At 40.5% G+C, this 24,529-nt stretch overlaps 1 pseudogene; it reads right to left on the bottom strand.

Annotated features, from left to right (window-relative positions):
* Positions 1 to 285: 285 nt before the first annotated feature.
* LOC110196990 (elongation factor 1-alpha 1-like) overlaps positions 286 to 24,529 on the bottom strand; it is a 38,746-nt pseudogene continuing 14,502 nt past the window's right edge.

Below are 24,529 nucleotides of genomic sequence, written 5' to 3'. Positions count from 1 at the left end.
AGATATTTTGTCAGTTCTATTTCCAAAATACTTCTTTTTTATTTTCTTCTCAGTCAATTATTTTAGTGGTCTTAAAATTCTGTAACAGATTTTTGGTCAAATTGCTTCCATTTAAAAATTACTGATTAAAAAAAAAAACAAACAAACCAATACTGCCCATGAAACAAGTGGCTCACAAAAGCCTTCCTTTCCTCCTTGAAGCTTTTATTTTATATTGTAATCATTAAGCAATCTTTTTATTATTAAACTTAAGTAGACAATTGAGACAACCAATCCTAAGACCTTTCATCCACCATTGATGAAGTTGGGCCTGGCGGGTATGGTAGGGAAGATACATTTAGCCTTCTGGGAAGACTTTGTGACCTTGCCCACTCCAACATCTTTCCTGTAAACTGCCTTGGTGACACCAACTGAATAACCTATCTTATATCACAAACAGCAGAATGACCCACAGGAGCTTTCCATACACCTGAACTTGACTAGAACCATATCAACCTTGACAGCATCACCAGATTTCAGGAATTTAAGGCTATCTTTCAGCTTAACAGAATGATGATCAATCTTGTTCAGTTCACCAAACTTGCAAACAGCATGACTGATGGGAGAGCTGGTACACAGCCAAGCCTTATTTGGCCTGGACGGTTCAGCATAATGACATGGGCAGTAAAGCCAGCTGCTTGTCTTGGTGGATCATTCTTACTATCACCAGCCACATTACCACAGCAGGCATTTTTGACAGACATGTTCTTCACATTGAAACCAAAATTCTGTCCTCAGGCAGACCCTCACTCAAAGCTACAAGGTGCATTCCAATAAATTTTACTTAAATTGTAACATTGACTGGGACAAAGGTCACCACCATGCCTGATTTTAAAATACCAGCCTCTGCACAGCCAATGGGTAGAGTACCATTATCAATCTTATAGACATCTTAGAGGAATAGATGCAGGGTTTTGTCATTTGGATGAGCTATGTAATTCAAAGCTTCAAGCACAGAAGTCCTATTAGCATTGCCTTATAAGTGACTTTCCATCCCTTGAACCAAAACATATTAGAGTGTGGCTCCAGTATGTTGTCACCACTGCAACTTGAAACAGGTACAAAAGCTACTGTGTCTGGGTTGTAGATATTTTTCTTAATATAAATACTGACTTCCTTGTCCATTTCCTCTTACCTCCTCTGGCTGTAGGGTGGCTTTGGAATACATTTTGTTGACACCAACAACTAGTTGCTTCATACCCAATGTGTAGGCCAGAAGAGCATGCTGATGGGTCTAACCACACGTGGCCTTCTAGGTGAAGCCTTTTGACCGAGTCCAAGTTTTACAGAACAAATCCTTTTATTAAGGGGATTTGTTCTGTGAACTTTGGATTCAGTCAAAGGGCCACACTTGAGGACCTAGAGGGCCACTGTGTTCTCCACCCTTGGTCTAACCATTCTTTGAGATACCAGCTTCAGATTGACCAGCACCAGCATTGACAATCAGGACAGCAAAGACAGTCTGAGATGTGTCTGTAATCATGTTCTTCACAAAGCAGCAACAATGGTTAAATGATACTTGCTGCTCAAATTTCCACAGGGAGATATCAATAGTGATACTCTGTTCATGTCAGAGAACTAAACTAACTCAAACCCATGATATTAATTCAAGATATCCTGGCCTATCTTCTGGGGAGAGAGTGCATCTTAGAGTAGAACCTAAGCAATGGGTACCTCCCCAAGTCAGACAAGCAGGTAGGCAGTCAGAAAGTAAACAAGCATTTATTAAGCACTTTAAGCGTCAAACACCAGCTACAAAAGGAAAACAAAAACATGGTACCTGGTCTTGAGAAGCTCGTATTCCAACATGAAAATTACCATGGGAAGAAATCTCAAAGAAAATTAACTAACTGGAGGGTGGGGAGGACCTGGAAAGGCCTTTTGCAGAATGTGGGATTTGAACTGCATCTTGAAGGAAGTCAGGAAAGTTAGGAGTTGGAGGTGAAGAAGGCATTTCAGGCATGCGAAATAACCAGTGTAAATGTGTGGAGCAGGGAGATGAAGTGTCCTGTTTGAGGAAAACCAAGTAGATCAGTGTAGCTGGATCGTAGAATGTGAGTAGCTCTTCCTCCTTCCATGGAGACATTCTCAAAATGGTGGCTGGTTTGGAATACATGAGGTCAAGGACTCATCAGGTCTGAAGAAGCCAAGGGGGTTCCCTCTTTACGATAGCTTTTCTCTCCAATTTCCAGACGTTGCATTAGCCCAGAGGTTGCTTTAATGTTTGTTAATATAGGGTCTATATGACTTGAAACTGTGCCTTCTGCCCTATTTTACAGCCTTGTTTCCTGACTCTTTCCCTATCCTCTGTTTTATTATCTTCTTTTCCTGAATCCACCTAGTTAAATTCTATCACCCCTACGGTACTTTGTCTTTCTAGGTTAATGTACAGCAATTGAGTTTTAGTGGGGTTGCATCAAGGCCTGGGCAAAACCCAATATGGTAATCATCTCAAATGTTCCTATATTGGCCTCTTATCTTCACAAGTCCTGAGTTGAGTGGAAAATGGGTTACATATAGATGATTCTATGACTGTTATAATTACAGAAATAGCTTTGTTCAATGGACTACTGAGAACTAATTTCAGAGATGCACTTGCTTATTTAAAAATATTTTCCAGTGCCATAGATGATGTCCTGTGCAAACAGAAGAAGGACTTGATTTTGATGGTGGAGATCTCTAAAGGCTATTTGTGGAAGACATTGTACTGATTGCTGAATCCTGGAACCCTACAGACAGAACCTCTTTAATGAAACTTAGATGATTTGGTAAAAAAAAAAGGCTCATATAAATATTGACCCTGGAAAAACAAAGTAGGGAAAAAAATACATATAGCTGAGAATAGATTGTCGTTGGAGGAACAGCCAAGTGAGTTATTACATATAAGTGCGAATACACATATGTATATACACAGATTCCCATGTGTGATTCTCCATTTCTATACGCGTATATACATATGTGTATATACACATATATAAAACACAAATATGTGCATATTATATGACAGGTATTGTAAATGGATTAGCAAAGCACTTTACATATATTATCTCACTTGACGGAAAGACACAGAAAAAGATTTCCTAATAAGAAAACATTCAGAGGCCTCAGTGTCCATCCTGGTAGAGTGAGTAGTACCCTCTCACAGGTTATAATACCACATTGAAGAAAATCTCTTTAATAAAAACTTATTATTTACTATAACTACTTACATATAGATATTCAAAGTTGACACAGGTTTCTCATACATTATCTCATGGAAATACTGTCATAGTAACACTTGTCCTCCATGCCATGCAAAGTATACAAATGATTTTTTGTTAAAGGTCTGAGAGCCTATGGAATATAGACAGATTTGTTTTTAGGGAGGCATGTAGCATAACACATTAGAGAGTGCACTGGACTGGGGCCAGAACTTCTGAATTCTAATCACCCCAAAGGCATCCAATAACTGGGCGATGTTGGCTGAGTCACCTAAAATGCTTGGATTTCACTTTCCTCATTTGTCAAGGGAATGAGGTTGAATTCAATAAACTCTTGAGGTTTATTTCAGTTTTAAAATTCTGTGACTCTCAAACATATTTTTTTTTGCTACCCAATAAAGTTCTTGACATCATCAGGATAAATATTAAAATAAAGTGAAAAGACTGAAATAAAACTGGCACCCAAATCATAAATGCCTCATAGCTAGGGCACTGGATATAGTTCTGAGAAAAATAAAACAAACCTGGGATGAAGTGGGATGGGGTGGAGTTTACCTATGGGTTTTGGGTATTATTTTAGGTCATAGGAAATCGTATTAATCTTTATATGATCTTTCCCTTCTACACCCATTGCTGGGGTGAGGGAAAAGAAACCAGTGTCAAATCAAGGAGGCATCAGTGTTTATACAGAAATGTGTGGGAAAGGTATTAAAGGCCCCTCAAAAAGATATTTCCTTATTGGCTAAATTTGTGACACCCTTTACGGAAAGTGCCATTTGATTAAATTCAAAGCATGTTTGAGCAGATTTTTATGTCAAAGGACCTGGATACAAATCCTGCTTCTGTAACTTAATAGGTATGGGTTTCTGGACAAGTCACTTAACCTTTGGGTGCTCATTTTCCTCATCTATAACAAGAAGGTCTTGGATAAGATGGAATCTAAGATCCTTTCCAGATCTAAATCTATAATGCCATGATATTATGGGCCTACTTCCTCTTTCTTTTTCACTCCACCTATCATTGGGCTCTCACAAAGATATGGCTTGCTCTGATGACGCTGCTTTCCTCACCTTCCTTTCCATATCCTTCACTCTCTCACACATGCCCTACTAACTGGCCATGGTGGAGTCAGAATAGCTTTTGAAACTGCCTCCTACCACCTTCACTAAGCAACCACTCTTCTTTTGATGTTAATGATACCCAAATTTATCACCCAATCCAGATCCTGGTGAATGGTACCTATTGACTCCCAGGATATTCTCCTTCCTTCCTCAATTAATTCAATGCCCAATTCACAGTCTCTCTGTCTCTGTCTCTCTCTTGGTCTCTGTGTCTGTCTATCTCTTTGATAACCCTTCTTCAGCCTTTCAGCTGAGGGTCTTGCCTCAGACTTCATGGAAAAATTGAAACTATTTTCTGAGATCTCTGTCTTCTCCTCATCCCACATAATTCAGACATTTTACTCCACAATCTTCACCTTCACTCAGTTCTCAGATGAAGAAAAAGTTCTTCTCATGCCAGAGTGTACATGCCCTTGATTCCATCTCTTCCAAACCTCCCCAGTAAATTGCCCTCACTATCCTACTTGCTCTCTTATTTTCAATCTCTCCTTATATTCTGGATCCTTTCTTTTGCTTATAAAGATGTCCCTGTCTCCCCATCCTAAAAAATCCATCACTTAATTCTACTATCTGCAGTATCATTCTATATCTTTCCTTTCCTTAGTGACAAAATTCCTTGAGAAAGTCACCCTGAGAAAGATATTTGGTATCTCTACTTGTTCTAAATCCTCTACAATCTGGCTTTCAACCCTATCATTCAATTGGAACTGTCCTGTCCAAGGTTGCCAACGACCTTTTAAATAACAAATCTAATGTCCTTTCTCAGTCCTGATGCTTCTTAACCTCATTGCATCATTTGGCACTGCTGATCACCCTGTCTTCCTAGATACTTTTTCCTTTCTATGTTTTCATTATTCTACTTTCTCAAAATCTATTTTATTGGTTCTTAATTCATGTTATATTCACTTATTGTTATTCAATTGTTTTGGTCATATCAGACTCTTCATGATACCATTTGATGTTTTCTTGGAAAAGACACTAGAGTGGTTTGCCATTTCCTTCTCCAGTTCATTTTACATATGAGGAAATTGAGGCAAATAGGGTTAAATGACTTGCCCCAGGTCAGTAAATGTCTGAAGGTAGATTTCAACTCAGGTCTTCCTGACTCCAGCTAGGCCCAATACTCTATCTTCTGCACCACCATGCATACATCCCAAGATGCCTGGGCCTCCTTTCCTCCTCTCTCTCTACTATCTCGCTTGATGACCTTATCAGCTTCAACTGGCTCAATTATTTTCTCTATGTTGATGATTCCCAAAGAAGTATATCCACCCCTAGTCTCTTTCTTGATCTACAGTCACACATCTCCAATAGCCTTTTGGATATCTGAAACTAGGTTATCTCTTTTTAAAAAAAAAATTTAATTTATGAAATAAAACAATCATTTCCATAACACAATAGAATAAAAAAGATTGCACATGAAACTGCAAATCTATTATGTACACCTTGCTATTTCTTTTAAATATATGACAAAATTATCACATAAATTTCTTTTTTCCCCTTTTTTCTTCCCTCCCCCCCATGCCCTAGAGATGGCTGCCATTAGACACAAATATGTGTATTTTTGTAAAATCATTTCATGCATACATCTTTTTATCATTTCTTTCTCTGTCCAAAATGGAACTCATTACCTCTCCCTCCAAATTCCCTCCACTTCTGAACTCCTCTATTACCATTGAGGGCACTACCATCCTCTCAGTCACCGCGGTTTACAAGCTCCATGTCATCTTTGACTCCTCACTCTTACCCCACACATCCAATTAACTGTCTAATCTTGTCATTTCTAGCTTTGCCACATTTCTGGTGTGCAGTCCCCTTGTCTCCACAAACAGCCACAACCCCTAGTTCAGTGCCTGATCACATACTGTGTCAATTATTATAGCCTTCTAATTGCTCTCCCTGCTTCAGGTCTTTCCAGACTCTCATCCATCTGCCACTCAGTTGCCAAAGTGATTTTTCTAAAGCACTTGTCTGAACATGTAGCTAACTCCTAGTTCAGTAAGCCCCACTGGCAACCAGTTGCTTCCAACATCACATAAAAATTCCTTTGTTTGACATTTAAAGCTCTTCACAGCTTGGCCCCTTCCCATATTTCCAGTCTTCTTGTAATATCGTGCCCTGTATGCATTCTATGATCCAGCTACATTGGACTGCTTGCAGTTCCTTGGGCAGGTCTCTCCACCTTTGGTGTCTGTGTCTTTGCCCCTCTGCCCTACCCTATGCCGGGAATGCTCTGCTATCTCACTTCTGTCTTCTAGCCTACGTGGTTTCCTTCACGACTTAGTTCAAATCCCACCTTCTGCAAAAGACCATTCCTCCTCATTCCCCATTCCCAGTTGCTAGTGCCTTTCCCCATTCAGATTATCTTACATCAATCCCCTCCCCCTGTGTATAATATATATTATCTATATTATCAATGTATATCACGTATACATATGTATTATGTACCTACTTATTTATATATTAGAAATAGAGGACAAGAACTGTTTTTTTGTTTTGTTTTGTTTTTGCCTTTATTTGTATCCCCAGACACCTGATACATGCTTAATAAATGCTTGCTGGCTGCTTGGTTCTTGCTAGACAGATCCAAGTTTATGTACTTGTAAAAGTACTTAGAAGGGGAAATCATTAGAACAAGAAGGAATGTATCTCCAGGATTCAGTAAATTATTGTGAAAACTCTGAAGATGACTGTTGGTCTAGACCACAGAAATAGTAAGTCTCAGAAAGACTTAATGAGCTTGAGGTCTGGTCAGATTCCATTTTATGTGAACTTATATCTCACGTATTTTTTTTCCCTATCAATTAATTTTGTTCTTTTCCTTGGAAAGAAATACCCTTCCAGAATTCAAGTTAACTCCATTGTGTGGATTTGTGTCTGTAGCCCCAGTACCTAGAATACTACTTAAAAGATAGAGAGGGTGCTTGATAAATATTTACTGAGTGAATGAATTAGTGTGGGAAAGAGGTCTGAAGGGTTCACAAAAGGGAAGATAGATGCTTACTGCTATTAGCATCTGAAGACAGAATGTCATTCTGTTGAAGAAAAATGTTGGGTTTCTTTTTGGTTTTGGTTTTGTTTTTTGGGGGGGTGCCAGAGGGTGGCAAAATCCTGAGAATTATTTAGTTGGGAAGTTCAGACAAGTTTAAAAGACTAGGAAAGAAACAGCTCTAGGACAGGACTTTCCCATTCAGGACAGATCCCATCTTGTTCTGTAACAATTAGGAAAGAGCTAATGGAATGAATGGTTCCAAGTGAGACTCTTAGAATCTAGAAAAGCATCAGAAAGGAACAAGTCAAATAATGTAGGGATTTGAAGGAATTCTCCAAGTCAAGGCCTGGGAGGGAACATAATGAAAATCTCTACAGTTGTGAACTATGCAGTTTAGGTTTAGCATTTAAATCTTGAAATACAATTCTGAACTCAAATTTTTACCTCTTCTGAAAAGCTTTTGTGATTACTCCATGGTGAAATAATCTACTTCTGTCTCAGTTTCCATGTCCCTTATTCTCAGTACCTTTCCTTGCATGGTAGTGCCTTGTATTATCTCTATTTCTCTTGTCTCAAACTGTGATTGAAATATTTTATTTTTGCTTTATCTGCCAAGGTTATTCTTTCATTCTTTGTTCATGTTTTTCCAATAAGATTGTGAGCTCCTTCAGCGTAAGAACCTTGGAGTCAGAGAAGAGGGCAGTAATGTTTAGTCGATTTTATTAATCATCAGATTTGTTCAATTGTAGGACCAGTTTCTTTACTATCAACAGGATATGTTCAAGACACATGGATTGCTGCATCAGTTTTATGGGTTTTCTGTTTAACCACAAATCATATGGTGGCCAATAAATATTTTTATCCATTTGGTTTTACCTGTGTGGATAGCTTTGATTGATTTTTGGATTTCTGTAATTAGGACCTTTGGCAAAGTTTCAGAATTGATGCAATCAGTAGAATGACATTCTCAAACAGGGTATCTGGAGAACTCTATCATGTAAAAGGAATTCTTTTTCCGTTTGGAGGGTCATGTATGTCTCTCTGTTTTATCATTTAGTATTGACAAAACTGCATATAATTGTTAATGTAATGACAGAAAATTGTTAACCAGTTATCATATGGACTGCCTAGACCTTTCAGTCATCCTGACAAAGTCAAAATTATGGTAATGTCCTTACATTCCTACTCTTAAGATAATGAGATTAGGTTGAGCTGAACCACACCCTATGTTTCCCACACCTTAGGGTTCCCCCACCCAGGGATGTTGCCTTGTCAGGAGCCCAGCTCAAGTTGGATCTCTGCTTCTAGTATACTTGCCCCTTTCCATTAGGATTCATGGCATGAAAGGCAAAACAACCAGAATGAAGTGACTTTCCTTGCCCAGATCGCCAAGGGCCACTTACTTCCTCATACTGTCTCCTCCTTCTCTCCTCCTAAAACTATAAATACTATTTCATGGGTCTCTTTGGTTGGGAAATTCACTGGACATCTTCCAGGGTAACAGATGTGCTACCCTGTTGGCTTAATTAATGATGACACTTTATTCTTCAACTCATGGTTTTGATTTATGTCAGGTCTTGACAATATTCACAATCAGACAAGTGTTGAGCAAAGTTCGGATTGAAAGGGAGGGTAACGGTGCCCTGTATTGCATTTGGGAAATTGCACATCAGTTTTAGTGACTTAGCTTTTCCCTCAAATAAAATCCCATGTTTTGATTCCAGTATTATTCTGGTGATACTACATTGTTATGCATCATGAAATACCATGAAATTCCTTCCTGAGGAATCAAAATTGCATTTCACCAAAAGGGAAATGGAGAAATTCATGGTGGGCATAAGTAGCCAATAGTATTCTATGGAAGCTCAAATGGACACAAGAAAATGCTAAAAAGTGATCAGATATATGATTGGTAAAGGAAATGGACAAGTCATATGAAAACAATGAAAAAAGGGTATAAAGCCCATGTACTAACTATTAGTACCCTGCAGTGGATAAGTTCAAGGTTCCAATCATTTCACACAGATTAAGGTCAAGGCAAGAAAACAGGCTTAATTCGTGACTAATAGAAAAAAAAGAGTTAAGAGCAAGAATGCACATAATTCTCTAGAGGCCCAACATCTCAAAAGAAGTGGCATGCTGTTCAGCAGCCTGGCTGGGCAGCAGGACATGCCACCTTGAGTGGCCACAATCTATAACTTACATATGCCATTGCTCTTTCAGGTTATGTGGTCTTGTTAAACAAATGAATACCTTAATTTTATTGTAAGGTTTGGGGGACCAGGAACAAGGAAGCATATTATCAAGAAGAGGAGAGGATAAGGGAGGAATTCTTCATGCCTTATTGTGCACTCGGCCCAGACGTCTTGTCAAGAGGCCAACAGTCATATCCTGACTCTGGCAGTCACACAAGACTCAAGAGTATGCTCACCAATCTCACCCCTCCCCAAAACACATGTAATGTCAAGAGATACAGATTTCCAGCACATTGGTTGACTTTGTGTAGGGTTTACAAGAGGCTTGAATGCATGCACCATTAGTGGTGGTGGTGGTGGGGAGAATAATCACGTTGAGGAGATAGCATATCTATCAGTAAAATAAAGTGTTATATATCTAATTAGTATTCCACTCTGTCATCTTAATGATTATGTCTAAAGCAGTTTTAGCTCTATTGTTTTTCAGGTGATTGACTAACTCTCTACCAAAAAACTGTGTAACTTTGGTCAAGTCATGTCATTCCCTTGAATCTCAAGGTTTAGGTTTTTTTTTAAATTATTATTAAACCTATAAAATGAAGGATTTGATTAGAGGATATCTAAGGTCGATTTTGTGGGCAGCTGGGTGGTGCAGTGGATAAAGCACCAGGACTGGAGTCAGGAAGATCTAAGTTACCTCATTATAAAATGAACTGAAGAAGAAAATGACAGGCCACTCCAGTCTCTCTGCCAAGAAAATTCCCCCAAAAGGGGTCACGAAGAGTCAGACATAACTGAAACGACAAAATAATAACCACATCAAACAAAACAGTCAGTTTTGGTACTGAGTCTATTCTTCTGGCTCATTTCAGACAGTAAGCCACACCCTTCCGCTGGTACTGTTTTGAAGAAGACCTTAGTTCAAATTACCCTCCATATGTTTCTTGTGTGGTCCCATATACATGGGGACAAGTGAAAAAAAACCAAAGCAGCATGTTCTCTTGCTCAGGCCCTACAAATTAAGATGCTCTGGGCTAAGCAGGGTAGGAAGAAACTGCTCACGGTCATGACAATGACCTATTCCTTAAAGCATGAAAGAGCTCATTTGGGTGTTTCAGGACAACAGAAAGGAAGCTCTGTTTTTTTTTCAGAGGATTGTATGCACATAGAACATTATGCCAATTGAAAACACACATAAGTTCCAAAAAAGTGGATTATCAATCTATAATAGATAAGGATGATTCGGATATATCCCTAACTTCTCACAGGCAACATCAAAGAAGGCCACCCTACAATATGCTCCTTGATGATGTCTAAATAATGTTCTGGATTCCATTGATCTGACTTGTTGTGGCATTTCTGAAGATTTTTCTAAACTGGTAGCAGGATAGGGGTTTCCCTCAGACATGAATTCTTGCAGGAGACCACACCCGAACAAATATGTCTGGGAGATCTAGGTTCATATTCTTTTCTCTGCTCCCTTTCCTCATCAGATGTGAAGTTAATAATGCCAGACTTTCCAGTCAGGACTCAACAAAGATACCATATTCTTATTTGTACAGATGTTTCCAGATGAGAAATGAGTAAATGGCTGTCATCTTGATGTGATCTTAAGAAAACCCTATGAGTTTTTAACTGATAATTCCATTAGCATAGCTATGAAGAACAGGCAAGGATGAAATGGCATATCTCAATTTTTCAGTCATATTTTCAGTTTTCAATCAATCATTCCTGCTATATTCATATATAAACTAGCCTTATAATTAGTCTTATTTCTTAGTTCTTATAACTTGGATCTAATAACCAACACTCTTTTCCTTTCTATACATTTATGAGATAAACTTTTTTCTTGATTACTCTATATAATTATACCCCTGGGCTGTAATGAAGCTTTAACTCTGATGGGATCACAGAGGCTTTGAGGGATTTACTGAAATGAAAGAGAATTCACGAACTTTAAACAAACTTTTGTTCAGGAGAGTTGAGTTTGTTCTGGGATTCCAAAGTCTGAGGGCAACTACCACAAGAAGAAGAAGGACAAGAGTGAGATGAAAGCCAATGAGCAGGTGAACCAGAGAATGACACAAACACATGACAGAGGAGTGGACTGGAGCTGAGACCAAGCAGAACCAGCAACTGTGACGATGGGTCAGGGTACAGTCTACCTGGTAAATCTCTCCCAAGAGCCCAGAGATTACTTCAGCTATAAGCCTCAGCATAGCTTCTATACTTTTAAAAAATATATTTATTGACCATTATTTGATAATGCTAACAAAATACATGGTCATTAGTGTTGATTTTTTTTTAAGTCTACAAATTTCTACCACAGCTGGTATAAGTAAGATCAGTAGAGCTACACTGGATAGGATCTCCTAGTCTTATCTTTACTTGTGCCCTGTCTCATACATGCTACATATGGACTTCAAAGCAACGGGAGAAGAAAACTCCCCATTTGGCTGTGAGGTGGGATGGGGGCACTTAGAGAAAGAGAGTCTATAATTTGGGTAATTTCTGGGGATATTCCAGAGCCTCCCTACCAGACTGGCCTGTTGAGTTCCTTTATTCTATTCCCACCTGTTTTCAAAGAAAGATGGAGTTTCAGATTGCTATTTCAGACAAGAGTCTGTGAGCCAAGCATCATCCCATTCAGCCAACTAGCTTGTTGCTTTCCTATTATGAGGTTAACCCCTGAGAACTACTGATCTCTATCGCTATATTTAGATCAGGCAGTCCCCACAATAGGGCTCTGTCCTTCAAATATGCAGGGAACCAGACAGCATAAACTCAGATTCTGGTTACGGTCATAGTACATGAAACATATTACAAAAGAAGAAGTGGGGAGGTGGTCAATAGTTTAAAAACATGTTTCCTAATTGTAGGTCTGCCAGACAATTCTGGTGCAATCACAGTCTGGGCATGGTGCCCAAACCCTGAGTCACTTCACTGAAGTCGCTAGATACAAAGTTGATTTTTAGAAGGGGCTGGGAACCTATCCTTTGATTGTCTTTTATAATCAAGCAATTTTTAAAACATCCCATTTTCTAAGAGAAGCCTTTTCCGATCTCCCTAAATGTTAGTGCTTTCCTTTCACTGATTATCTCTTCTTTATCATGTATGTATCTTATTTGCATAAGTTGCTTTACTGTTGTCTCCCTATTAGACCAAGTGCTCCTTGAGAGCAAGGACTGTCTTGTGCCTTGCTTAATATAGTGCCTGGCACATAGCAGGTGCTTAATAAATGCTTATTGTCAGGTAGCAGGTGGTGCAGTGAACAGAGCACTAGGCCTGGAATCAGGAAGACCTAAGTTCATATCTGGCCCCAGACACTTACTAGCTATGTGACTCCAGGCAAATGTCTTCACCTCTGCTTCAGTTTCCTCAACTGTAAAATGGGAATCATGGTAACGCCAACCTCACATGTTGTCGTGAGGATCGAATGAGGTAATATTTGTAAAGCACTTAGCACAATGCCTGGCACATAGTAGGCACCATATAAATATGCTTTGCCCTCACCTCCTGAGCATTAATAAACATTTATTAAGTAATTACTATGTACTAAGGTTCTATACTAGATACTGAGAATACAAATCAAAAAGAGGAAAGTTCCTACCCTCAAGGCACATGCATTCTACTAGGGCCTTCCTTTAAAGAGGAGCCACCTTTTTGTTTGTTTCACATAATGTATAAATACATCTTGCTGAATTGTGAATGATGCATTCCCCATCAACTGCTGGTAGAGTATGACACATTCTGAGTTTAATAAAGCCTATTCTTCTGATTTATGCTGGTTGATTGGCATTAGGTAGTTGACTTGATAAGAAAATTCATTAAATACAAGTTAGGAACTTCAAGAGCTCAGACTAGGGGTAGGGGAAGGGGTAGCAGTGGAATGATTGGACTTTGCCCTGGATCAAACCACTTTGGGAACACTGAGAACTTTCAGGTCCTCAGCCTGAGCTATCTCTGAGGTGCCTGGGCCCCAGGGAATCAACATGAAGGGTTCACACACTCTAATTACTCATTACTCTACTACTGGTCGATGTGCGGGGTCAGTGAAGGACTGTACAGTAAGGAAGACACCCCTTATAAATTGGTACTCTTTCTTCCCTCAGCCCAGCCTGAGGTCATTGCCCCCAAAGGATCTGATCCTATCCTATCAACTTCACACTTCTCTCATCAGATTTGCCTTCTCCTTTGATAATCATCCGAAGAAGACCACCACCAAACACTTGACCTCAAGACCTGTGGTAACCAAGATAGCACAGATTAGCAGCAATGCCATTGAGTCTGTAAGGAGTCCCACTGTCTCTTGTGTCCCTACCAGTATCAATGTACCAACATAACTATACCTGTCTGGGGTGGACTGCCTTTGTCACCTGGCTTGGTCTCTATGAGATGTGAAGGAGGATGGGGGGGGAACAGTTTATTAAATAACTCCTGTGTGCCAGGAACTGTGCTAAGTACTTTACAAATATCTCATTTTATCCTTACAGCAACCCTGGGATGTAGGTGCTATTATGATCTGTTTTACATTTGAGGGAACTGAGGCAAACAGAGGTTTAAGTGATTTGCCCAGGGTCACACAGCTAGTAAGTGACTAAAGTTGGTTTTGAACTCAGGTCTTATTGACTCCAGGACCAGCATTCTACCCATCAGTGGTGATGGCAGAATTCCCTATCCTCAGGGTATCCTTATGTCTCTGCCCCTACCTCTGAATTTTGCCAAGATGCCAAAATATCCTCTTATGGTTCTGATAACCAGTGCTACCTCTCTTGCTGTCAAACTGATCTAGAGATAGCAAAAACAGCTGATATAAATAAGATCAGTAGAGCCATACTGGATGGGATCTCCTAGTTTTATCTATACTTGTTCCCTGCCTTGTACATGCTGCATATGGACTCTAAAGCACTATAAGTCGCAACCTGAACAGATGCAAACACCTGTAGACAACACTGGATTCCAGAATGATGCCTTGTTGACAGGAGACTCAAGGCCAAGCACTAGACCCCACCTTCCAACTTCTACCAGTCTCATTTCCACTGTTCCATTCCCCCAAACACCAAATCTACCACATTACTACTACGCTTTCTTAATATGGAGGACATATGTTATGTATTGCCAAACCACTGGTACATAAGCATTCTTCTTATTATACCACATTCCTGAATACTCTATGGGAGAAGCTGGTGTAACCAACAGCTTTGATCTATCTGATCCCACAGTAAGACAATGTTCTTTGATGACAGAGATCCCACCCTACATAAACCCCCATGCCTGTAATGGCCCTATCTCCTTATAGATGGGAGAATGTGATATGTTAAACCATTAGCAGCCAATAATCTCAAGACAAATTTAATTTACCTGTTGTTTGCCTATCATCTAGCAGGGTCCTGAAGGAAGGGCACACAGGGCAAGGAAATTGAATGGGTGGGTCTACAGTATAATGTGTTGTTCAGGGAGAATAGACCAGATAGAGGCAGGACAGCAGGAAGCCCTGGAAAGACAGAAAATCCCATGGAGTCATTGTCTGTTTAGGGCTCAGGGGAGAGAGAAGAGGAAAGACAGGGAGAGAGTAGTGACAAGGGAATACTTTGCCTTTGGCTAACTCCATGAGGAATGGGGGAAAGAAAAGTGGGAAATTCATTCATTTATCAAAAATATCTGAGCACCTGCTATAGAATGTACAAGGTATATCACAATCTCCAGAAATCTGAAAGGAATGATTACAATGTTTTAGATGACAGGTGAGATAATCATATTACATACCCTAGATAAGAATGTTTCGGTCTTGGGAAGTCACCTTTTCTTTTCCTCATCCTTCGTTATCCATTAGTGTGAAGGAGGACTGGGAGAGCCTAGCCTGATACTCACTGAGTAACACAATACCTGGAAGAACATTGGAATGTGTGACCTTTAACTTCCTCCTCAATGGTCAGGAAACGTAGGTTCTGTTTGAACATGATTCCTAGAGCAGAGGGCTTCATTTAGAACACGTCTTGCCAAGATGTGCTGAACAAACTACCCTGATCTCTTTACCAGAATGATGCATTAAATAAGAAGGAACTGTCTAAATTACCATTTTTTAGGCAACAAAGAGATATCTGGGTTAAATGCAGTTTGTAGATAGATCATGAGCTGAAAGAAACCCTAGATCTTCCTAGCCTAATCTCCTCATTTGAGGAAACTGGTGCTTAGGGAAGCAAAGTGACTTGGTCCCAAGGACAAACTGGTGTAAGTCATAGAGTTCAGGCCAATTCAACAATAATTCATTCAATAACCATACATTAAGTGTCTCCTATGTGCCAGGTTTAAAAATGAAAGTGCTGTTCTCAAGGATCTCATGTTATAATGGGTGTGGGGAAATAGATTGGAATCGAAAAGGATTTAAGTGCTTCCCATGTACCAAGTATTGTACTAAGCACTGGGGACATAAAGAGAACTCAAGGCAAATCGCTGCTCTCAAGATACTTACATTCTAATGGAAGAGACAACACATGTGGAAGGTTTCAGGTACAAGTCAGATAGAAAGGTCCCAAGGTCCTTAGGGGCCAGCAGCAAAGTAGATGGGAATGGCTCTTCTTTAATGACATTTTCATTGATGAAAGTATATCAGTTTCTGATATTGGACCAAATGATTGTGCGAAGGCCTTTAGTGACGGAAACTTTCTTTTTGTGATCTTTAGTAGCAACGGCTCTAACGCCTGCAGGAGCAGTGGCCAGACAGCATCTCCATAGGGTTTGTTTCCCAGGATGGTGGCAGTGGGCTGGAAGTAATGCTAACCCCAAGGCCCTCTAATTTATTGTCCTTGGATGTATCCATCAAAATCTGAGGGGGAAATAGTGGTCAAGGCGGTGGTTTGACTTACCTGGAACATGCTGCCTCCTGTCCGTTCCTCAGGATCATCTGTTGCTTTGTCTACACCAACTTACCCAACCAGCAAGTGGTAGCTGGTTGGCAGTTGTGGGTATGACTTTCTTTCTCTCCATTTCTCTGTAGAAATTGCTTCCCTGGTGATGGTCATGGAAGATGCGATGGAAGCAGAATCAGTGATTTGGGAGGTGCTGCCATTCTCAAAACTCTTGTTCTTATCTGCTTATTGGTGGCACCTGGCCAGCAGTTGTCGCTGGTGAGAAGAAGGTGATCTCCTTCTTTACAATGATCTGTCTCCTCAGTGGTAGCTATGGGAACTGGGCTAGGCACAGGCCTGTTGATGTGGGAGATTCTGCAATTCCCAACTCTAGGGTTCAGAGTCCTGGGCTATATCCATCAGGGTCTGAGGAAAGGTGGTGATCAATGTAGTGTTGGTGGTTTGAATTTCCTGGCCCGTGTGACATCCAGTTTCTCCCTTGCTGCTTCAGCTAATTCATGGCAGATAGAACAGCAAGATGGTACTTGGATTTGAGTAGGGAAAGCATCCAGGTGATAGTGGGCATCCTGATACTGGTGGGAATGGGGCATGGGGACAATGAGGATTGGATTGGGGCAGGAAAAGATCCATATCTCCCCTCAGTGACATCAGATGGTACAGCTCTATCTTTGGCTCACTGTAATGATTGTAGTAGTTGCAGTGGTGGCCCATGTTACTGACTGGTCCCAGTTATATGCGATATAATCATTCGTACAGATAAGGAAGCACAAAATAGATACACATATACAAAGTAAATTTAAGAGAAAGAATACTAATAACTCTAGGGATAACAAAAGATTTGACATGGATGGTGGCACTGAGCTGTGCTTCAAAAGAATCTAGCTATTCTGATAGGCAGAGGGGAAGATGAGTGAAATCCAGACATGAGGAAGGATAGAAATAAACATTGATTAAGCACCTAATATTGCCAGGAACTTTACTTTTTTTCCTTTATCATTTTATTATTTCATTCAATCCTCACAACAACACCGTAAGGTGAGTTCTATTATTATCCCCATTTTACATTTGAGGAAATTAAGGCAGACAGAGGTTAAGTGACTTGCTCAGGGTCACACAGCTAGTAAGTGTCTGAGGCTGGATTTGAATTCAGGTCTTCTTGATTCCTTGCCCATCAGTCTCTCCATTGCACCACCTAGCTGTTCCAGGAGCCATGTATGCAAAGTCACAGAGTTCATAGATGGAATGTAACATACAGACAAGAGGTAGAAGACCTAAATGATGAGAATGGAAAGTACGGAGTACATGGAGGAGAATAATATGAAATACACCTGAAAAGATAGGTAGGAATCATATTGTGGAGGGTTTTAAATCCTAGGTGAGAATTCTGCATCTTATCCTTTGGAGATGCAATAAGGTCAAAGGGATATCAGACCAGAGCTGATAGAACTTTAAAGATGGTGCAAAGTCTCCCATACTACAATTGTGGAGGTCAAATGACTGCCCCAAATCATACAGATACTAAGTGGCAGAGCTGAATTTTAAACTGAGCTCCTATGATTCCAAATGCATTGCTCTTTCCACTGGACCATACTCCCTGTCCATTAATAGGGAGTCTTTGAGTAGGGGAGTAGCATAGTTAGATCTGCCATGCCTTAGAGATATCAATTAAACAATGTGGGAGATGGATTAGAGAGGAGAGACTAGAAGCAGGGAGACTGATTAGGAGGTAATTGCAATAGGGCCTGAACTCAGGGATGAGTTTTGAAAGGCTATGGATGCAAGAGATCTTATGGAGACAGAACTGGTAAGACTTAACAACTCATTGGATACAGACAATGACGGAGAAAAGAGTCAAAGACTGATTGATCAGTACGAGGCCAGTTTTCAGATAAGACATGTGAGTTGCTTGAATACAATTGGGAGAAATATAATATTGGGAGAAATATAATTGGGAGAAAACTCCTTGCATCAATCTTTGGATCTAACCATGTTTCTGGTCCTTAGTTGAGAGTCTTTAAGCAACAGATAGAGATAGTTTAGCTTCCCAGCCATGCAGGGCCACGTTCAAACAATGCAATGAAGTTTTCTCCCAACTCCTACAATTGAATAAAATTTTCTCACAAGACAGAAATTGGAATAGACCCATAATTGAGTAGAAAAGGAAATAAGCTAGCTCCAGAACTGAATCACAAGTTGGAGTCAGCGTGGTTCATCCAATTTCCCGTATCATTTGCTGTTTTAATTCCCTCAGAACCAAAGTGATAGTAAGAATGGTGGTACCTGGAACAGAATCATTTTTGACTCCAGACCCAGTTGTCTTTCTATTATATTACACTGCTATATTTGAATTGTATCTGAAAGCAAAAAAAGATCTGGCAGAGCCTCCTTTGCAGGTAGATGTCATTGAGCCCTGGGATACACTTCCCCAAAACTAAAATTGGGGGGGAGGTCTACCAGGAAAGTACAGAGGGCAGAGTAATTCACTGTTCACACAGGTTCAAAGAGCTCATATGAGGTTTGAATTGAAAAGGCACCATTTCCATCTGCATGGCAAATTCTAAAGGAAAAGAGGATCCCTGGCTTTGCGTCCTTATTGAAGGAAGAATATTGGAAGCCTGGGGATTCCCAGGGAGGAGAAAAAACTTGAATTTCCTGTCATTGCATGCATTCTAGAGCATACCAATCATCTGGCAACAGATTCAGGAATTTGATACCGAAAGGGAATCCTAGTGCATACCTCCAACATATGAGTCAACACTATGACGCAGTTGCCCAGAGAACCGGTACACACTTTGGCTCCATTAAGAGAAGTAAGGTGTCCATTTTAGGAGAGGTGACAATCCCATTCTACTGGGCACAACTGAAACCACACTTGGAGTACTGTGTCCAGGTCTGGATCCCAATGACTTTATGAGATAATAGGTCCACATAGCACTGGAAGTGTTCCAGCAGAGGTAAATGACCTCATGTCATAGACATTGTAGAGAAGATTCCTGAATGGGAGGTAGGGGGAATATAGATGTGGACAAACTTTAGGCCAGGGGTAGGGAACCTGCAGCCCTGAAGCCACATTTGTCCCACTAGGTCCTCAAGTGCTGCACTTTGACTGAATCCAAACTTCACAGAACAAATTCCCTTCATAAAAAGCTTTATTTTGTAAAACATGGACTCATTCAAAAGGCCACACCCAAGAACCTTGAAGGCCACATGTGGCCTGGAGGCCACAGGTTCCCCACCCCTGCTCTAGGCTCTCCTCAAGGATAAATTTTGTGATCAGGAAGCACTCATGCCACTTCTAGACTTCTCCCCATTCTGACCTTTCCAAGCTCCCAAGGCTATAATCATCTCCAGTCTCTTCCTAATGGCAGGTGATCATAATCACCAGCATTCCCAGCCAGGGAAGGATTGCTGTGACCTGATCTTGATATTTTTTTTCTCATGCATATTTCAGTTGTGGTGAAAACAGACCCTGACTGGCCTTTTCAGTAGAGCTGAGGATAGCTTTTATCATTGGTATAACGTAGTTGAGGGAAAAAAAAGTTGGTAATGGTAATCATTTAAAAGATAATCATTGCTGTTGGAAACACCTTCCACTTCAGGTGTAAAGGGATAAAGAGAGGGTTGGGGGAACTGATGCAAATGATCATATGGAAGCACCTGAGTGTGTCTGCTTCTAGACTTCTAGACTTCTCCCCATTCTGACCTTTCCAAGCTCCCAAGGCTACAGGCATCTCCAGTCTCTTCCTAATGGCAGGCAAGCATGGAAACAACAGAGACTGCAACAACAGCAGGGTCGTGTGCTCTGGGCTTTCTGCTGGGTCCAGTTGAGAGAAGATCCTCAGTGATTCATCTCTTCTCCAGTGCCAGCCTATTCAGAAAGAACCAGAGCCAATACTCACCCTGGCTGCCAAATGCTTTTTGAATGTACCCCATCTCCAACTGCAAGAAAAATCTGTCTACTCCTCATCACGTAGTTGGTAGACCAGGACCAGCTACAGACCTCTGCACGTTCTCCAAATCCTACCAGCATCAGCACTAGTATCCCAGAGATGATCCCTTTCCCCTCCAGTCTTCTGCCCTTCCCATAACTTCACAATATATGGACAGCGTTGACAGCTGTAACCTTCTTACGTATTCTTCCTCTTCATCGACACTGTGGGACAGCCAAAGCAGCCTACTTGTTACTCATGCTTCTTACTCTATCTCCCATTGCCATGATTGTATATACTACTTGTCACCCATGCCTGGAATGTTCTCTTTCCTCTCTTGTCTAGAGAGTTTGTACTCTCTGTTTTCCTTCAAGATTCAATTCAAAAGCCACCTTCTGTAGAAGGCTTTCTCTGGCTTCCCTTGATTTTTCTACCCTTCACTGTAAGGGACCTTTTAAAATACTTTTTATGTATCTATATAGACCCATAAATATACATGTTTTTTATCCACATTAGAATGTAAGCTCCCTGAGGGCAGGGGCTATTTTGCTTTTGTGTTTGCATCCCCAAACTTATCATAGTACTTGGCATATAGCAGGTGCTTAAGAAATGCTTAACTAACTGCAAGAATGATAGGGGTGGTTGATTCTCCTCTGGCATAACAGGGGCACCCCATAGGTGATCATAATCACCAGCATGCCCAGCCAGGGAAGGATTGCTGTGACCTGATCTTGATATTTTTTTCTCATGCATATTGCAGTTGCAGTGAAAACAGACCCTGACTGGCCTTTTCAGTACAGCTGAGGATAACTTTTATCGTTGGTATAACATAACGTGGAGGGGGAATTGGGGGAAAAAGAATTTGTAAGGGGGATCAAAGAATCACAGAATCTCGGACTTGGATCAAACCTCAGAAGGCATCTAGTCCAACCAGTACCTGACAAGAATCTCCTATAGAACACATCTGACAGGCTTCCAGGAGCCAAGATGGTGGAGTGAAAAGGTAGTCGCTCTCACTCGCCCCTATCAACCTCAGAAAACCCAGAAAATATCACCCCAGAAAAAAAACCCTGGAACACCTGAACTAGAAGAAAGAGGAGCAGCAGTGCAGCAGCCCAGCAAAGGTCTCCCAGTGCCTCAGCAAAAATAAGGGAGGCAGAACTACAAGGGGCCCCAGGCAGATAAGTACCCTGTGGCATTCATCTGAAAGGAGGTGAAGAAAACAACCTAAAGGCTTCCTAAAGCCCCGGCCTTGCTGATTCCAACCCAACACCAGGTGAGCTGTAGGAGCCCTGAAGCCTCCAATTGTGAAGAAATCCTGAAGCCCAGGTGGTAGAGCAGGCAAACACTAGCACCTGGACCTCCCAGTGCCTCAGTGAGGGCTGGGGGAACCGGGGGAAACCAGCTCAGAAAACCACCAGGAGTCTCGGCACTCTACCACAAAGGAATCTCCCCGTGCATTAGCAGAAAGGAGGGAGACAACACTGCAGGGGGCCCCAGGCAGATAAACATCCTGCAGCACCCATCTAAAAGGAGCTGAAGAAAGCTAAAGGAAAGGAAAAGCAGGCAACCTAGAATTGCCTGAAAGTTCCAGCCTTGCTGATTCCAGCCCAACACAAGGTAAGCTGCCAGAAACCTACAGCTTCCAATTCCCAGCATAAGAGGCCCCAGAACCAAAGCCAGTGACCAAGACCTAGGCTCCCAACACAAGAAGCTTGGGTCAGTACCCTCTGTTCCCCAGCAGGAGAGCTCAATCTCTTTAAAGGCCAGGGAATAAAGAAACACCATGAGTAAAAAGAAACGTACCATAGATTCATATTATGAGAAGAGTGAAGATCAAGACAGAAATTCTGAAGAGGACAACATTGTCAACAAACCCACATCTGCAACAACAAAAGGGAATATGAACTGGTCTGAAGCCCAAAAAGCCTTCTTAGAAGAGCTCAAGAAGGATTTTAATAGTCAAATGAGACAGGCTAAAAGAGTCCTTCAAAAATACAATTGGCCATTGGAAAAAAAATACACTGAAGAAAACAAGTCCCTAAAAAACACAATTGGCCAATTGAAGAAGGAAGACAAAACTAACAGAAGAGTACTGAAGAAACAAGTCCCTAAAAAACACAATTGGCCAGTTGAAGAAGGAAGTACAAAAACTAACAGAAGAAAACAATCTGTTAAAAACTAGAATTGGACAAATGGAAACTAATGTCTCTATGAGAGAGCAAGAATCAGTCAAACAGAAACAAAAAAATGAAAAAATAGATGAAAATGTAAAATACCTCATCAGTAAAACAACCGACCTGGAAAATCGACTCAGGAGAGACAATTTAAAAATTATTGGACTACCTGAAAATCATGATGAAAAAAAGAGCCTGGACAGTATCTTTCAGGAAATCATAAAGGAAAACTGCCCAGAAGTCCTAGAACCAGAAGGGAAAATAACCATAGAAAGAATCCACCGATCACCACTTGAAAGAGATCCCAAATTGACAATGCCAAGAAATAGAATATTCCAAAATTACCAGATGAAAGAGAAGGTGCTGCAAGCAGCCAGAAAGAAAGAATTTAAATATCATGGAACCACAGTCAGGATTACACAGGACCTTGCAGCTTCTACATTAAAAGACCGCAGGGCATGGAACATGATATTCCATAAGGCAAAGGAGCTTGGAATGCAGCCAAGGATCAATTACCCAGCAAAAATGAGCATCATTTTTCAAGGGAGGAGGTGGATATTCAACAAAATAGGAGACTTCCAAACTTTCCTGATAAAAAGACCAGAGCTCAACAAAAAATTTGATCTTCAAGTACAGGACTCAAGAAGGACTTAAAAAGGTAAATGGGACAGAAGGATACAATATGTTGTTAATAAGGGGGGGGCTGTTTAAACCCCTACAAGGGAATATGAGACTTGCAACCCTTGAGAACTGTATTGTTATTACACCTTGTTAAAGGAGTATACATAAAGAGGGTGGATATTAGTTGACTTTGATGTAATGATAAAAAAAAATCTAATCAAGTGGGTTAAATGGATCCAAATAAGTGGATCAATCTGATCTTAGAAAATGTACTGAGAAAGGAGGAGGCAGACAAGGGTAAATTACATTACAGGAAAAGACACAAAATCCTATTGGGGGAGCATTGTATGAACCTTACTCTCATCAGATTAGGCTCAAGAAGGGCATAATATAATCAGTTAGGTATAGAAATCTAACTTGCCCTATAGGCAGTAGGAGGGAAAAGGGGAAAGAAAAGGAGGGGGAAAGAAAGGGGGAAAGAAGGGAGGGAAGCAGCAGTAAGACTAAAGGGGAAGAAAAGGGAAAGGGATAATAAAAGGGGGAAGGGACTGAAGAAGGGGGTGGTCAAAAGCAAAACACTAGTGAAGGGGAGAAAGGAAAAAGGAGAAAGAAAAGCATAAATGGGGGAAAAGGATGGAGAAAAAGACACAGATAGTAATCATAACTGTGAATGTGAATGGGATGAACTCTCCCATAAAACGGAAATGGATTGCAGAATGGATTAAAAACCATAATCCTACAATATGTTGTTTACAGGAAACACATTTGAAAAAGAGTGACACATACAGGGTAAAGGTAAAAGGCTGGAGCAGAATATATTATGCTCAGCTGAAGTAAAAAAAGCAGGGGTAGCAATCCTGATCTCAGACAAAGCAAAAGCAAAAATAGATCTAATCAAAAGAGATAAGGAAGGAAACTACATCCTGCTAAAAGGCACCATAGACAATGAAGTAATATCATTACTAAATATATGCACCAAATGGTATAGCATCCAAATTCTTACAGGAGAAGTTCAGGGAGTTACAGGAAGAAATAGACAGCAAAACTATACTAGTGGGGACCTGAACCCCCCTCTCGGCACTAGATAAGTCTAACCACAAAATAAACAAGAAAGAAGTTAAGGAGGTGAATAGAACATTAGAAAAGTTAGGTATGATAGACCTCTGGAGAAAACTGAATGGGGATAGAAAGGAATATACTTTTTTCTCAGTACATGGCACATACACAAAAATTGACCATGTACTAGGGCATAAAAACCTCACAATCCAATGCAGAAAGGCAGAAATATTAAATGCATCCTTTTCAGATCATGATGCAATAAAAATTATATGTAATAAAGGGCCATGGAAAGATAGACTAAAAAATAATTGGAAACTAAATAATCTA

This window comes from Phascolarctos cinereus, unplaced genomic scaffold (assembly GCF_003287225.1).
Source record: "Phascolarctos cinereus isolate Bilbo 61053 unplaced genomic scaffold, phaCin_HiC Scaffold_5;HRSCAF=322, whole genome shotgun sequence".
NCBI classification, from domain to species: domain Eukaryota; kingdom Metazoa; phylum Chordata; class Mammalia; order Diprotodontia; family Phascolarctidae; genus Phascolarctos; species Phascolarctos cinereus.
This window is presented reverse-complemented; position numbering and strand designations above follow the sequence as displayed.